This window comes from Galeopterus variegatus, unplaced genomic scaffold, assembly GCF_000696425.1.
Source record: "Galeopterus variegatus unplaced genomic scaffold, G_variegatus-3.0.2 Scaffold440, whole genome shotgun sequence".
NCBI classification, from domain to species: Eukaryota; Metazoa; Chordata; class Mammalia; order Dermoptera; family Cynocephalidae; genus Galeopterus; species Galeopterus variegatus.
Window position 1 is genome coordinate 443,906 of NW_007726551.1, and position 13,382 is coordinate 457,287.

Here is a 13,382-nt window from a genome sequence, read left to right on the forward strand (position 1 = left end):
TCTATATTTTTGCATTTTTTATATTATCCACATTGAAAATGTATTGTTTTAATAATGATAAAAACAAAATAACACATTAGAAAGAAAATAAAATAAAGATAGCAATGGTTGATGATAGCAAACTGACTATAGTCATATTAATGTATAAAATTACTGAACTCACTTTTTCAAAAGAAATTTAGTATACACACCTGGATGGAATAGTTTAGCTTAGTAGATTTTTAAACATTTTTTTTTATTGAATCAAAATTTTTTATACATATTTTTGGGGTTCAACATTGAGATATGTTGATCAAAACAACATTAGTAGCGTATATATTGTTACAAATCATAATTATTCTTTATGCCCCTTGTCCAATCTCTTCCTATCCCCCTCTCCCTCCCCCGTCCACGCTCTAATTACCCTAGATTTCTTTTCTCCTTCTGAAAGAATAATGGTTACTCTGTTGATTTGTTGTCTAGATGATCTGTCCAATGCTGAGAGGTGTGATCAGGTCCCCCGATATTATCATATAGCAGATGCTTCTTCTGTCACTCTGGCATGGGCTTTGTGGAGAGAGACATCCTCTTCTTTTCTTTATCTCTGCTGGTGACTCTCCTTGTGTCAATGCACTCCAGTGGCTGGTGGACCATCAGCATGGTGGTTGTGACGTCTAGCTGCTTTCGCAGCAGCCATATTTATTGTGCTGGCTGTGGTGGGCCACCCATATGGAGGTGATGTTTTTGGCAAGCTCCTTGGTGCTGGTGGTGTGCCTGGTTGTGGGGAGTGTCTGGTCCCTGGCTCCATGCCTTGGGTCCCTGACTGGGCCTTGAGGCACTGGCATGAAGTGCCTGGATGTGGGAAGGGGGTCCATTCTCCTTCTCCATACCTTCGGACCCCGGGCAGGACCCAAGGCTCTGGCGCTGTGTGCCTGGTTCTGGGAGGAGGGTCTGGTTCCTGGCTCCATGCCTCAGGTCACTGGTCGGGCCTCAAGATGGTGGCTTGGTGTGCCTGGTTGTGGGTGGGGCTCCAATCCCATTCTCATTGCCCCAGGTCCCAGGGTGGGTTTCAAGGCACTGGTGCAGTGTGCCTGGTTCTGGGAGGGGGGTCCAGTCCCCGGATCCATGACTCAGGTCCCTGGGTGGGCTCCGAGGTGCTGGCATGGTGTGCTTGTTTGTGGGAGGGGGGTCCAGTCCCCTTCTCCATGCCTCTTGTCCATGGGTGGGGCCGGGGCACTGGCGTGGTGTGCCTGGTTGTGGGAAGGGGTCCAGTCCCCTTCTCCATGACTTGGGTCCCAGGGAAGGCCCCAAGGTGCTAGTGTGGTGTGCCTGGTTGTGGGAGGGGCATCTAGTCTCGGCTCCATGCTTAGGGTCTCCAGGTGGGCCCTGATGCACTGGCAGTGTGAGTGGTTGTGAGCCGGGGTCCGATCCCTGGCTCTATGCCTTGTGTCACCTGGCGGGCCCCAAGGTGCTGGTGGTGTGCCTGGGCCAGAACTAATTATTTGTCCTTTGCTTCTAAAATGGGGGAACTTCCTGTGGGAACCCATACTTGAGCTGTGTGGTTGAGCTAAATTGCTGCTTTTTTCTGTTTCCCTAGGAAAAGCTTTTTGTGTAGCTCAGGTTTTTTTTTTTTTTTTTTTTTTTTTTTTTTTTTTTTTTTTTTCCAACGGATCGCAACCCTCAGTGTTGCCCCCGTACCAGACCGGGGACCGGCAACGGGATCGCAACCCTCAGTGTTGCTCCCGCGCCTCGCTCAGCCAGTGAGCGGGAACCGGTCTGTATGTGGGATCCGAACCCTCGGGCAGGAGCGCCGCCGCACTTCCCAAGCAGCGCACTATCCAGTGCGCCACCGGGCCGGCCCTGTAGCTCAGGTTTTAATGGTTAACTTTATAGGTACTTCTGGCTCTCCATAGACCTGGTGCACCTGTGTTGTGTAGAAACTCTGATCTGGGCCTGAGTTTTTCCATCAAACTGCACCCCATGCAATTCTGCATTTCCAACCAGTCTCCTCTGAGTGGTCCTGTGCTGATTGAGGGGCAGATCGGCTGTTCTTGCTGTGTCCCAGTGTTCTCCCATTGGGCCTGTCTTCCCCACCACCCATGCTCCAAACACTTACCATGGGACGGGGCGTGTGCTGGTCCCTTGTGATGACTCACTGTGGCCTCTGAATGGTTTCCCTTTTACAGCTGTGTCCTGGCTCCTTGCTCCCACATGGGTCCATGGCAACACTATTAGTGGCCTTGCTGTCCTGGGGGCCACCAAAGCTCTCTTCTCCCCTGCCACCTCCAAGTAACTCCATCTGAAGGGCACAGCTGTATCTTCTGCTGGCTCTTGCTCCATGTGCTCCAGCATTAAAGCGGCCATGGCCCAAAACGCTCAGAGCAGTTTTTTCTTTCTCTCATCATGGTTTCTCCCACCGTCATGAACTCCGTACGTCTCTCTTCCTATTCCCCTGAGCTCTAGCGTTCCCAGCTTGGCTGATATTACATTTTTATAGTTGTAAATTGGTTGATTTGTGGGAGAGAGTGATGCTAGGGACTGTCTTTTCCACCATCTTGACTGGAACTCTCTAGCTTAATAGATGTTAATGTGGATGTACTTGACAGATTTTCTTTGACTTCAAATCAATGAAAGCATTTACTTTTCAATACTTACAAGCACAGGCTACATAAACTTCCATGCAGCATCTTTTACCTGGGGCAACTCCACTCAGAGTGTGGTCTGCAAGTCAGTGGCAGCCCACAACTGTTTGTTACTGGTTTATGATGAGATAAAAAAGAATTTGAGAGGAAAAAACTGACTGAGTTATTTTATATTACACAAATCTAATGATAATAAACAGGGCTTATATTTTGTGGATTATTTTTCATTTTTCTTTTTTTTTAAAAAATTAACACTTTGGTCCTCAATAGTAGGCACATAAAAGCCCAGCAGCATTTTGCTATAAAAAGTTTGAGAATTACTGACCTGGGAGATAAGTTGTGGTACTCTCACTGGTTGTACCATGTCTATGGTACTTATTCATATCTGGGTGGGAAATTTAAGCGGAACTTTTAGAGAAGGGAAATTAAGGTAATGAAGAGCCTAAAAGCAGCATCATATGATGAAAGACAGAATAGACAGTTGGCCACATGTAGTCTGATTATCTCGGAATTTGAAGAGTCATCATAGGAAAGAAGGCATGTGCTTGTTTAAAGACAAAACTAGTAGCAATGGGTACAAATTAGTAGAAGAAAGATTTTGGCTGAATAATCAGTGAGAAGTCTAATTATTAGAGAAGAAAAATGGGCGTGTTCTGTTTAGAGGGTTCAGAAAGTTCACAACATTAGAACTATTGAAATAATTCTTGCATTTGGTATAAGACTGACTTTTAGAATTTCTTGCCCAATTTCAGAATTCTGTGACTCTCAAAATAGGATAAGTAATCTGGTTTTCTGGTACTTTCCAAGCTTATGCTGAACATAACTTTCAGTGGGATCTGAAACCAACAGTGCTGTTGTTCATGTACCTTCAGTTACCAATAAAATAGATCAGTTTTATTTTTGTGATAGGTTTGGTTCCCTTAGTTGTAGAGTTTTGGCTACCCTTGCTGAAAGTCATTTATCCTGAAATAGTATTCAGTAATCTACATATATTTTCTTCTTAAGCTTTTACTTTTGTTCAACAATTTGCCTTTGGCCTCGAGCTACCAGATATATTTCTCAACATTATATCGTTTTACTTTTGCACGTGTATTCTAAAAGGACAAACTGATCTTGAAATATACTCAGGAATTAACAGTGAATTTGACAGCCATAGATATAGCTAAGGTAAAATGATTTAATATTTTACATCCTGAATAACCCCTTCTTTTCTGGACTCTCCACAGGGGCTTTTTTATAGTTTATTTTCTGCACCATATTATATTCATCATTCTTTTATAATAAATACTTGTCATGGCTTAGTTAGATCATTCTGTTCTTGGTCTTTTCCCAAAGCTAAAGGCATGCACGATATTTTCCTTTCACATGAGGTGGAAAGCTTCCCTCAAAAGGAATCACTTCTTCCCTTGCTATCTTCACTATTTTACTATTCGTTATGACACAAAAAGAACGAATGTTTATTGAGCCGTTGCTGTGTTGAGGTTTTGTGCCAACCCACTAATTGCATCTCACTATTTATCTTCAGTCATGGCTTAGCTCTGCCTCAAACATGGGTAAAATAGTGATTAAGTAGTCTTGCTATTACTAAGATGAAAATATGTGCCAGCTAGGGATTTAAGAAATTTTTATTTGCTCTTAGAGAATTGTATATACTTAATACATTTGTGTATATTCTATACCTTTAATCTCTTATAAGGCAGAGATTGTGTTACATCTCTACCTTTTCACAACCATAAAAATCCCTTATGCAAGGATAGCATGATAAATATTCACTTTATGACATTAATTGTAGCCTGACATATAGATGGGTTGTACAGGATTATTCAAGCCTACATTAGAGAGAGAAGCCACCACTCTGTTGGTAAGTTACAAACCAGTGCCAGGGATATGGAGAGGCAGTGACTATTTTAAAGAAGACCATCAATAAAGAGAGTGCTTGGGGCCGGCCCCGTGGCTCACTTGGGAGAGTGCGGCACTGGTAGCGCTGAGGCCGCGTGTTTGGATCCTATAGAGGGATGGCCAGTGCGCTCACTGGCTGAGCGTGGTGCAGACCACACCGTGCCGAGGGTTGCGATCCCCTTGCCAGTCAGAATAAAAAATAAAAAAATAAAATAAAATAAAAAGAGTGTTTGCGAGGCTGGGAATGCTAGTAACATAATCCTGGGGCTGAGGGAGAAATTTAACACAATAATCAGTCTCCTCTTTTCTTGCCACCAATGCCAAATTTAGGACAGGCTTTCTATTCCAACATGCCTGGGTTTGTATTCTGTTTCAGCCATTTAAATTTAGTGACCTTCGGAAAGTCACATATGAGTCACAATTTATCCGTGCCTCAGTTTCCTCTTTGATAAGACGGAAACAATAATATTTATCTCAGTAGGTTGTGGTGAAGATTGAGAGGTAATCAAGGCTGAGTATGAACATAGGATCCAGTATCTAGTAAGCACTCAGTGAATAGAGATTTTTATCTTCATAACTGATTTTAGAATGTTTATTTGGCTCATTGTCACCCATGATATTGCTGCTTATATAAATCCTAATATTTATATAAGTATTTTTGATTCTTGACCATATTCTAACTCCTGGAATTCATCTGCATTTCTTGTATTGGTTCTATGTTGTTTTGTTTGGCTTTGGGTACTCAGCTTCATAGCTATCAGTTTCTCACAACTTCATCTCAATAATTCTCTCAAGAACAGACTAAATAGAAAACATGAACAGAAACATAATAAAACAAACAAGATCTGATTATTCTACAAGAAGTTTTTTAATTGCTTGATGATCTGATGAAATCTGCCTTCTGTTTGTATAAATAGTACTTTAATAACTCTTATGACAGCTTCATAAAAGTTTCTGGATTTTTTTTTTTGCAAGAATTATTTGCTGATCAGGGAATGATACTAACTAAATATGTTGCAATATATTTATATTTATGTTGTTATATCTCAGTTTTTTTTTTCTCTATTCCAGAAGAGCACTAATGTCATAGCCAGGTAAAGCTTGACAGTATGTGAACTTTGGATTTAATATAAATAAATATCCTAATTTATGGAGCTATGTAATCATTGCATAAATTAAAGTTACAGTGTTTAGACTTGAACTCTATTTTAGATAAATATTATATTTTATAAGTGAATAAATATGTAACATATTCAGTAAAGTACCAAATTAAGAAACCTGAATATTAAATTGGTTTTTCTGAAGGCAGAAGGGATTTATAAAGGCTTATAAACCAATTTTTACAGCATGTTATAGACTGTTAGTCATTTTAAGTTTTCATTGATTTTATGCATATCCCAAAATTATCTGGATTAAGAATTTGTGATTTCTGTTAGTTATTTCTTTGTTTATTCTTGCCACAAATATAGTATACGGCAATATAAAAGAATATTGGGCCTTTAAAATGTAGTATGTGAGAATAAAAAAAAGTACGGTGAATTAAAAAACAGTGGTATATTCCTATACATTAAATACTCATGTAGGAGAATATAAGTAATTAAATATGGGATATCTCTATTTTTTTTTTTTTTCCTTTTTGTCTTTTTTCGTGTCCGGCAATGGACCGCAACCCTCAGTGTCGCGCCCGTACCGGACCGGGACTGGCAACGGGATCGCAACCCTCGGTGCTGCGCCCGCCCCTCGCTCAGCCAGTGAGCGGGAACTGGTCTGTATGTGGGATCCGAACCCTCGGCGGGAGCGCCGCTGCGCTCCCAAGCAGCGCACTGTAGCAGTGCGCCACCGGGCCAGCCCTCTATTTTTAAATAAGAAGTATTTACCCCTTCACAATATATTTTATTAAAAAAATTATCTTATTTATAAGTTCAGTGTTATGAATGAACTTCCAGGATAAAATCAGTATGGTGTAAGTATATTGATTGTAAGTATGCATGTTGTACTTACACCTGGGGAAATTTAACCCTTCATTGCTTTGCTTAAGTGTTCACAGTTTATAATGTATTACTACTAAACTTTGTTTACTACAAGTGCACTAGTACAATTAATTTGTCTCTGACAAAGTTCTGTGATAACTCAAAAGTGACAATTACAGTGAGATAAAAATATTAAACTAATGTATTCCATTATTGGTAAGTAATTTGGGCTGAACAGTTCTTGTTTTCTCTGGGCTCCTCATGCATCTACAATCATCTGAGAGCTGGTTGGACCAAGATGGGCTCAACTCAAAGGCTCACTCCTCCAGGCTAGCTCAGTCTTGTTCACATGGAGACATTCCAAGAACAAGAACACAAGCACCAAGTACAAGCACTTTTTAAATCTCTGCTTGCATTATGTTTGCTTGTTATATCCCATTGACCAAAGCAAGTCATGTGACCAAGCTCATTAATCAGTGTGGAAGACATTAACGGAAGGTGAGGACACAGGATGGCATGAATAAGTTTGGGACCATCATAATCTACCACGATGAGGTCTCGTGAGGTCATTTACTTTAAGTAGTCTCTTACTTCACAGTGAAATAGTCAAAACACAGAATACAAATATAACCTGTTTCTTTTTCTTTTTTTGGGAGTGAGTGGCCCGTACAGGGAGCGTACCTTGGACCTTGACATTATCAGTACTATACCATAACCTCAGTGTTATCAGTACCATGATCTAACTGGCCGGCCCTAAACATAACCTGTTTGAATTTGAATTTTATTTCCATCATGCCATAAGAGTTTATTTGCTTGGTAACTGCCCCCTGTAGCAATAAGCATTTCCTAGTGACAGGTATGTCTAAATATTGTTTGTATGCTGAAAGCTTGACTCTTCTTCACTCCCTCCATCTCTACCATCCTTCTTCACTAACTCCTCAAAAAATTAAATCACGTCAAAGGTGTTTCTTTTAACATAAAATGAACTCCACACAACAGCAAACCAAACCAAACAAAAACAAACTAAAACCCTCAAACTTTTTATTAAAGTAGATAAAATATTTTCAGGGAAAGTTTACATATGACACACATCTGTGAGATTAACATTTTTAACATAAAATTAAGATACCACCAAAAGGGTATGAGTCTCTCAAGAAGATTTTTAGACTAAGTAAACTGTGTGTGTTTGTAGGCCAAAGAAATGAATCAGGAGAAGAGTGAGGATTTGTAAAAGAAGGTTTTGCAATAAAAACTCATTTATAGAATGAGCTCACAGCAGGCATAGGTATTATCCTTGGAAAAGAGGACAGACTTGCTCCTCTGTGAGAGGAGACAGTAGAACAAGTGTAAACAGTAGAACAAGGGTTTGCAAGAGAGCAGCGTATGGTGCAATAAACACATAACACTGGAGGGGAAGATTTTTTTTTCTCGTGCTTCTCAGGAAGATCAGAGATAGAATCACTTACTTAGACTGAAAGCCCAGTTCTTTTCAGTTTATCTCACATTATTTGAGCATCTCTTGTGAATCTTCCTAGATACCTATGATCCCAAGAGGAATAATGAACAATCTCTGTATTGAAAGGCTCTACAATCTAAGTGACAGACTGTCACATAAATCCAGTCTAATGTTCATAGGCGGGCTTTAGGAGAAAATGACACCTAAGCTTATTTTTAAAGGATGTATAGGTGGGAAGGAAGGGAAGGGGATTGCGAGCACAAGGAATATTATTGCCAGATTAGCTGTGATGGACAGATAAATGTTCGATATTGATAGAGATGTTTCTCAATTGTCTTTAACCTATTACCCTTTTGATGAACATGAACGATGCTACCTATGACTCTTCCTGAGAGGCTGAATTGCCTCCCACCAATGCTACCTGATATAAAACCTGGTGTTGATGAGAAGACTTCTCTGAGCAAACTGAGCTGGCAATGGGAATTATGTGTGGGCCTTTCTATTAGCAATTTTGCAGGAGGTATATGTTGAGGAGTTTATAGATAGTAGAATATAGATAGAAAGGGAGTAAACAGTAGAATTAGCAGGACTCTTGCTTTTTACCCAGAGGAGCAACAGATGACTAGAAATGGTTCTGCAGTAGTAAAAGAAAGTGCTTGAAATTTTCTACCAACTGAATTCCAATATAGTCTCAAATGAAATACCAATTGATTAGAATAAACCAATGTATATGCATTGTATTCCTTAATTTTACATATTTCAGAAAACCTTGTTTCCACTGATATTCTTTTTACCTGCATTTAAGTAAAGCCTGACAGTTGTGTTGAATTGATCCTTTGGCTGTAAAACAAAACAGATTTCCAAGTTCAAGTTAATTAAATGATCTCAATCTGTTTGGGTAATCCACTTAGTCTTCTCTAACAGCCACCCTTCTAATGACCAGTCTCAGTCAGGGAATATGTCATGAAGCCAGCTTTGCTTAATGATATTTATTCATGAGATGATAGATTAAAGTCACTCTTCTGATTCAAGTACTCCCTAGTTTTATGTTTTTACATTTACTAGTCCATTCTTAATGCCTTTGGGCATATTTTAAGTAAGGAGTGGACAACTGGATTAAGTGGCTTTATAAGGCTTGCATGTCACATGTATCTGAGATTCCAGAGAAATTTTCTTCTGATGGCTTTAATATTAATCTCTTTCACTCTCCTTCTTAAAACAAAGAATTTTTTCAGTATACGTATTGAATGGAATCATCAAATCAATCGAATCTGACCTCTGATGGGAGGGTTGGGGGTTAGGGAGAAATTGGTAGAGGTGTTCACATTGTGTAATGATAAAATTTAAAAAAAATTAAAAAATTAAAAAAAATCTGACCTTTGAAATTTTATCTTAATCTTACCTACCCAGTGTTGCTTTACTATCTCTTCCAATATTTGTGGAGGGAGTATAAAATTAACAACTTGGGTTTTGGAATCAAACAAACCTGGATTTTGGTTATGTGGACTCAGGCAAATTTTAAAACACCGTAAGCTTGATATTCTATCTGTCTACCTGTCTATTTATTTATCTATCCATCTATCTATCTATCATCTATCTATCCTTATCTTTAGAATTGATATAATAGTACCTATTTCAGAGGGTTGCTATCACCGTTCTATTACATCAGGTACAAAAAGTGCTTTTATTGTTCTTGGCAAGAGTAAACTCTCAGTGATTGCTAGCTATAAATAATAAAATCGTAATGAACTTTCCTTTTGAGGCAAGCATGTCCTCGCTTTCTCTGAACACATCATGCTCTCTTGACCCCCAGTTCCTTGTGCATAGTTGCTCCTTCTTTCTATTTAGATTCTACTCCTTCACTTGAGACCCAGCCAAAGCACCATCTATTCCATGAGAACTTGTCCCACCAATGTGAAACAGAAAAGCTCCTGAACATAGATTTAAATTTTGCATAGATTCTTTGGTTCTTAATTGGACTCATGGTCCACTATTATTATTTGTTGATTTGCCCATGAAGGTATTCTTTTTCTAAAGAGATTTTAAATACTTAGAGAGACCATAAATTATGTTCACAAAAACCAAAGAAACAAAAACAGAAAACAAACTTTCCTCCCAAGAGACTTCTAGAATGATTTTTAAGCTTTCAGATATTTACCAAATGAACATAAGAATGATTGTCTTAGGGCTGGCCCGGTGGCACACTGGAGAGTGCGCCGCTTGGGAGCGCGGCAGCACTCCTGCCGAGGGTTCGGATCCCATGTGGAGACCGGTTCCCGCTCACTGGCTGAGTGTGGTGTGGGCACAACACCGAGGGTTGCAATCCCGTTACCGGTCAGTAAAAAAGACAAAAAAAGGAAAAAAAAAAAAAAAAAGAATGACTGTCTTAGAATATTAGAAATGATTTTCTCAAATACAAAGGAGCATTGACTACACTTAAATTGTATTATATTTTCCTTAGAGAAGTTCTTATCACCCAGACTTTTATTGGTATAGAAATGTAAGCATTACATCTCAGGGTAAAGGAAACTTTAGCTATCCTGAGTTCACTGCTGCATTTTGGTTTGGAGCCTCCTACAAACTTAATGGTAGTGATGGCAGCAGGACTGATACTAGATTGGCTGAGGCTGGGTTTCTTTTGCTGGCCTGCTTCATACCTCCTTTTATTATCTTTGGTTACCTAGCAACAGGTAATGTTGACCTAAGGCCAGATGGTGCCGTGAAAGCTCTTCCCTGTGCTGTGATTTTGAGTGCTTGTTTGTTAACTACATTCCTTTGACATTCATGGAAAGGCTCACATTAGTGTGAAAAATGGGAAAACCGTGATTTGGCTAATGAAACAGTCAGTTATTATTTGAGTCTCTAATATATGATGAGTTTGTTTTAAAAATGTGCTGAATAACTTCTTTGATAATTCGAAGAAAAATAATTTGGTGGTGACTTAACATAATTTAAAAAGACGTGGAAGTGATTTCTCTACAGGTAGTTTCTTTCAAATTGCAGGTTTAAAGGTGGCTGATCACAGTAAGGAACTAATTGCCTGGTCTTAACTAGGCACACTGCTGCAAGAGATCTTGGAAACATTTCTTCTCCTGGTGTTTGAATCACCTTAATGATGCCTTGGTCTTTTTGGTATTGTGCATCATTTCAACAGAAAATGTGAACTAGTTTTATTCTTTTTTAAAAAGAACTGAGTTATGTATTAAAAGTTTAAAGTTGCTAAAAAGTGTTTCTCATACATTTTAAAAATCCCTTTCAGAGAGGAAAATTTGTTCTAAGTTATTTTGGGGGGAATGTGTGGGTACATGGGACTTCACCAATAGTACATGACAAGGCAGGAATCCCTAGTTCACTTTCCTTCTTCAGGGAGTCTGGGAGAGAAATGTGTTTGAGGAAGGGAGATTCTCAGTATATTGGGGGACTGAGTGGGGGCAGGGACTCTCCAGCAACTGAGGGCCTTTGTCTTCTTCTTGTACTCTTGCGGGGGCTGGTGTTCCAGGAAGCTGTTACTCTTCGGAGACCGTGTGGACCATAAGGTCCACCATCCAGATGCTGTAGCCAAATTCCTTATCATACCAGGAAATGAGCTTGACAAGGTTGTCACTGAAAGCAATGCCAGCTCGAGCATCAAAGATGGAAGAGCGGGTGTCACTATTAAAGTTGTTGAGACAATCTGGTCCTTAGTGTTGCCCAGGATACCCTTTAGGGAACCCTTTGATGTCTTCTTCATCACCTTCTCAGTGTTTTCATATTTGACAGCTTTCTTCAGTGAGCTCTCCATCCAGCTCAGGGATGACCTTGTCCAAAGAATTGGTAGTAGATGCAGGGATGTTGCTCTGGAAAGCCACATAGTTCTCACACAACAGTTTCCTAGAGGGGCTAGCTGTGGTCTTCTGGGTGGCAGTGATGGCATGAATTGTGGTCATGAGTCCCTACATGATGCCAAAGTTGTTGTAGATGATCTTGGCAAGGGGCTCCAGATAGTTGATGGTGCTGGAGGCACTGATGATGATTGGGTGGGATGCACCAGCATCACCCCACTTGACATGGGTGGGATCTAGCTCCTGGAAGATGGAGATGGCCTTTCTGTTGATGACAAGCTTCCTGTTCTCAGCCTTGATTGTGCCATAGGTTGAATCATATTGAAAAGTATAGACCATGCAGTTGAGGTCGCTGAAGGGGTTCTTGATGGTGACCACATCCACTTTGCCTGAGTTAAAAGCAGCCCTGGTGACCAGGCACATAATACAGCCAGATCTGTTTAGTCTGACCTTCACCATCATGTCTCAGGGATGTGGCTGGCACTTCACCAGAGGATGCAGTTGTTTGTGGAACACGGAGAAGCAAAGAGCCCTAAATTATTTTTTTTAACAGCTAATAATACTTCGTGACATTAGCCACTTTCTCTAATATCTCTGTGATATTTGTCACTTTTTACTTCTGAAACATAATTTCCAATACAATTGAAGTGTTGAAATTTATTGTATTGATGGAGAACCACAAGAATCTCAAATTTATGTAATCCAAATTTTAAAGTTAACTTTAGAGTGTTTTATATGGTTTTATGACTAATTTTCTACTTAATCATAATTTAATTTTAGAATAAATAAAATCAATTTAAATGCTTAGTATTTTGAAAAACAATTGGTTCCTAATTCAATCCAACAACACTTATTGTATGTTTATTATATTTATATGACAGTACAAGACATTTCAGGTCTTGCAAATATGACAAGACATATTCTTTGTGTTCAAGTAATTTATGATTTTATGAAGAAGATAATGGGTGTGCAAGTAAATATAAAGCAAAAAATAATGTAGTCACATACATAAATCTATGTAGATACAGATACATGTATTAGATTTGTTTAAGAGAAAAATAAGGGCTTAAACTTGCCTAGGAAAGTGGCTCTCAAACTCACACCCCAGACCAACCAGCAGAATCTGCATCATTTGAGAACTTTTAGAAATGAAAATTCTTGGGCCTAACCACAGACTACAAACTCAAGAGCTCTGGAGTGGAGTCTAACAATGTGTGTTTTCACAAGCCCTCTAAGTTATTCCAATGTACAATAAAATTTGAGAACCATTACTCCAGTACTGAGCTATCTAATATGGTAGCCACTACTTACATGTTGCTACATAATTTAATTTAAATTAAATCAAAATTTCAATTTCTCAGTTGCATTAGCCATTCAAATCAGTAGACATATGGGGTTATTAGTGGTCACTGTATTAGACAAAACAGATGCAGAACATTTTCACCATCGCAGAAAGTTTCACTGGATAATATTGCTTTAGAGCACAGAGGCCTCAATGGGAGATTATCAAGGAATGAAAGAAAGATTTAGCTCAGATCATAGGGATTTTTATATGCAATAGTAAGGAGAAACCGTACTCTGTTACCAGGAGAGAGTGATAAATATTTTTTGGGAA

At 39.3% G+C, this 13,382-nt stretch overlaps 1 pseudogene; it reads right to left on the minus strand.

Moving 5' to 3' along the window:
• Positions 1-11,452: 11,452 nt before the first annotated feature.
• On the minus strand, positions 11,453-12,226 carry LOC103587305 (annotated as a pseudogene).
• Positions 12,227-13,382: the final 1,156 nt, after the last annotated feature.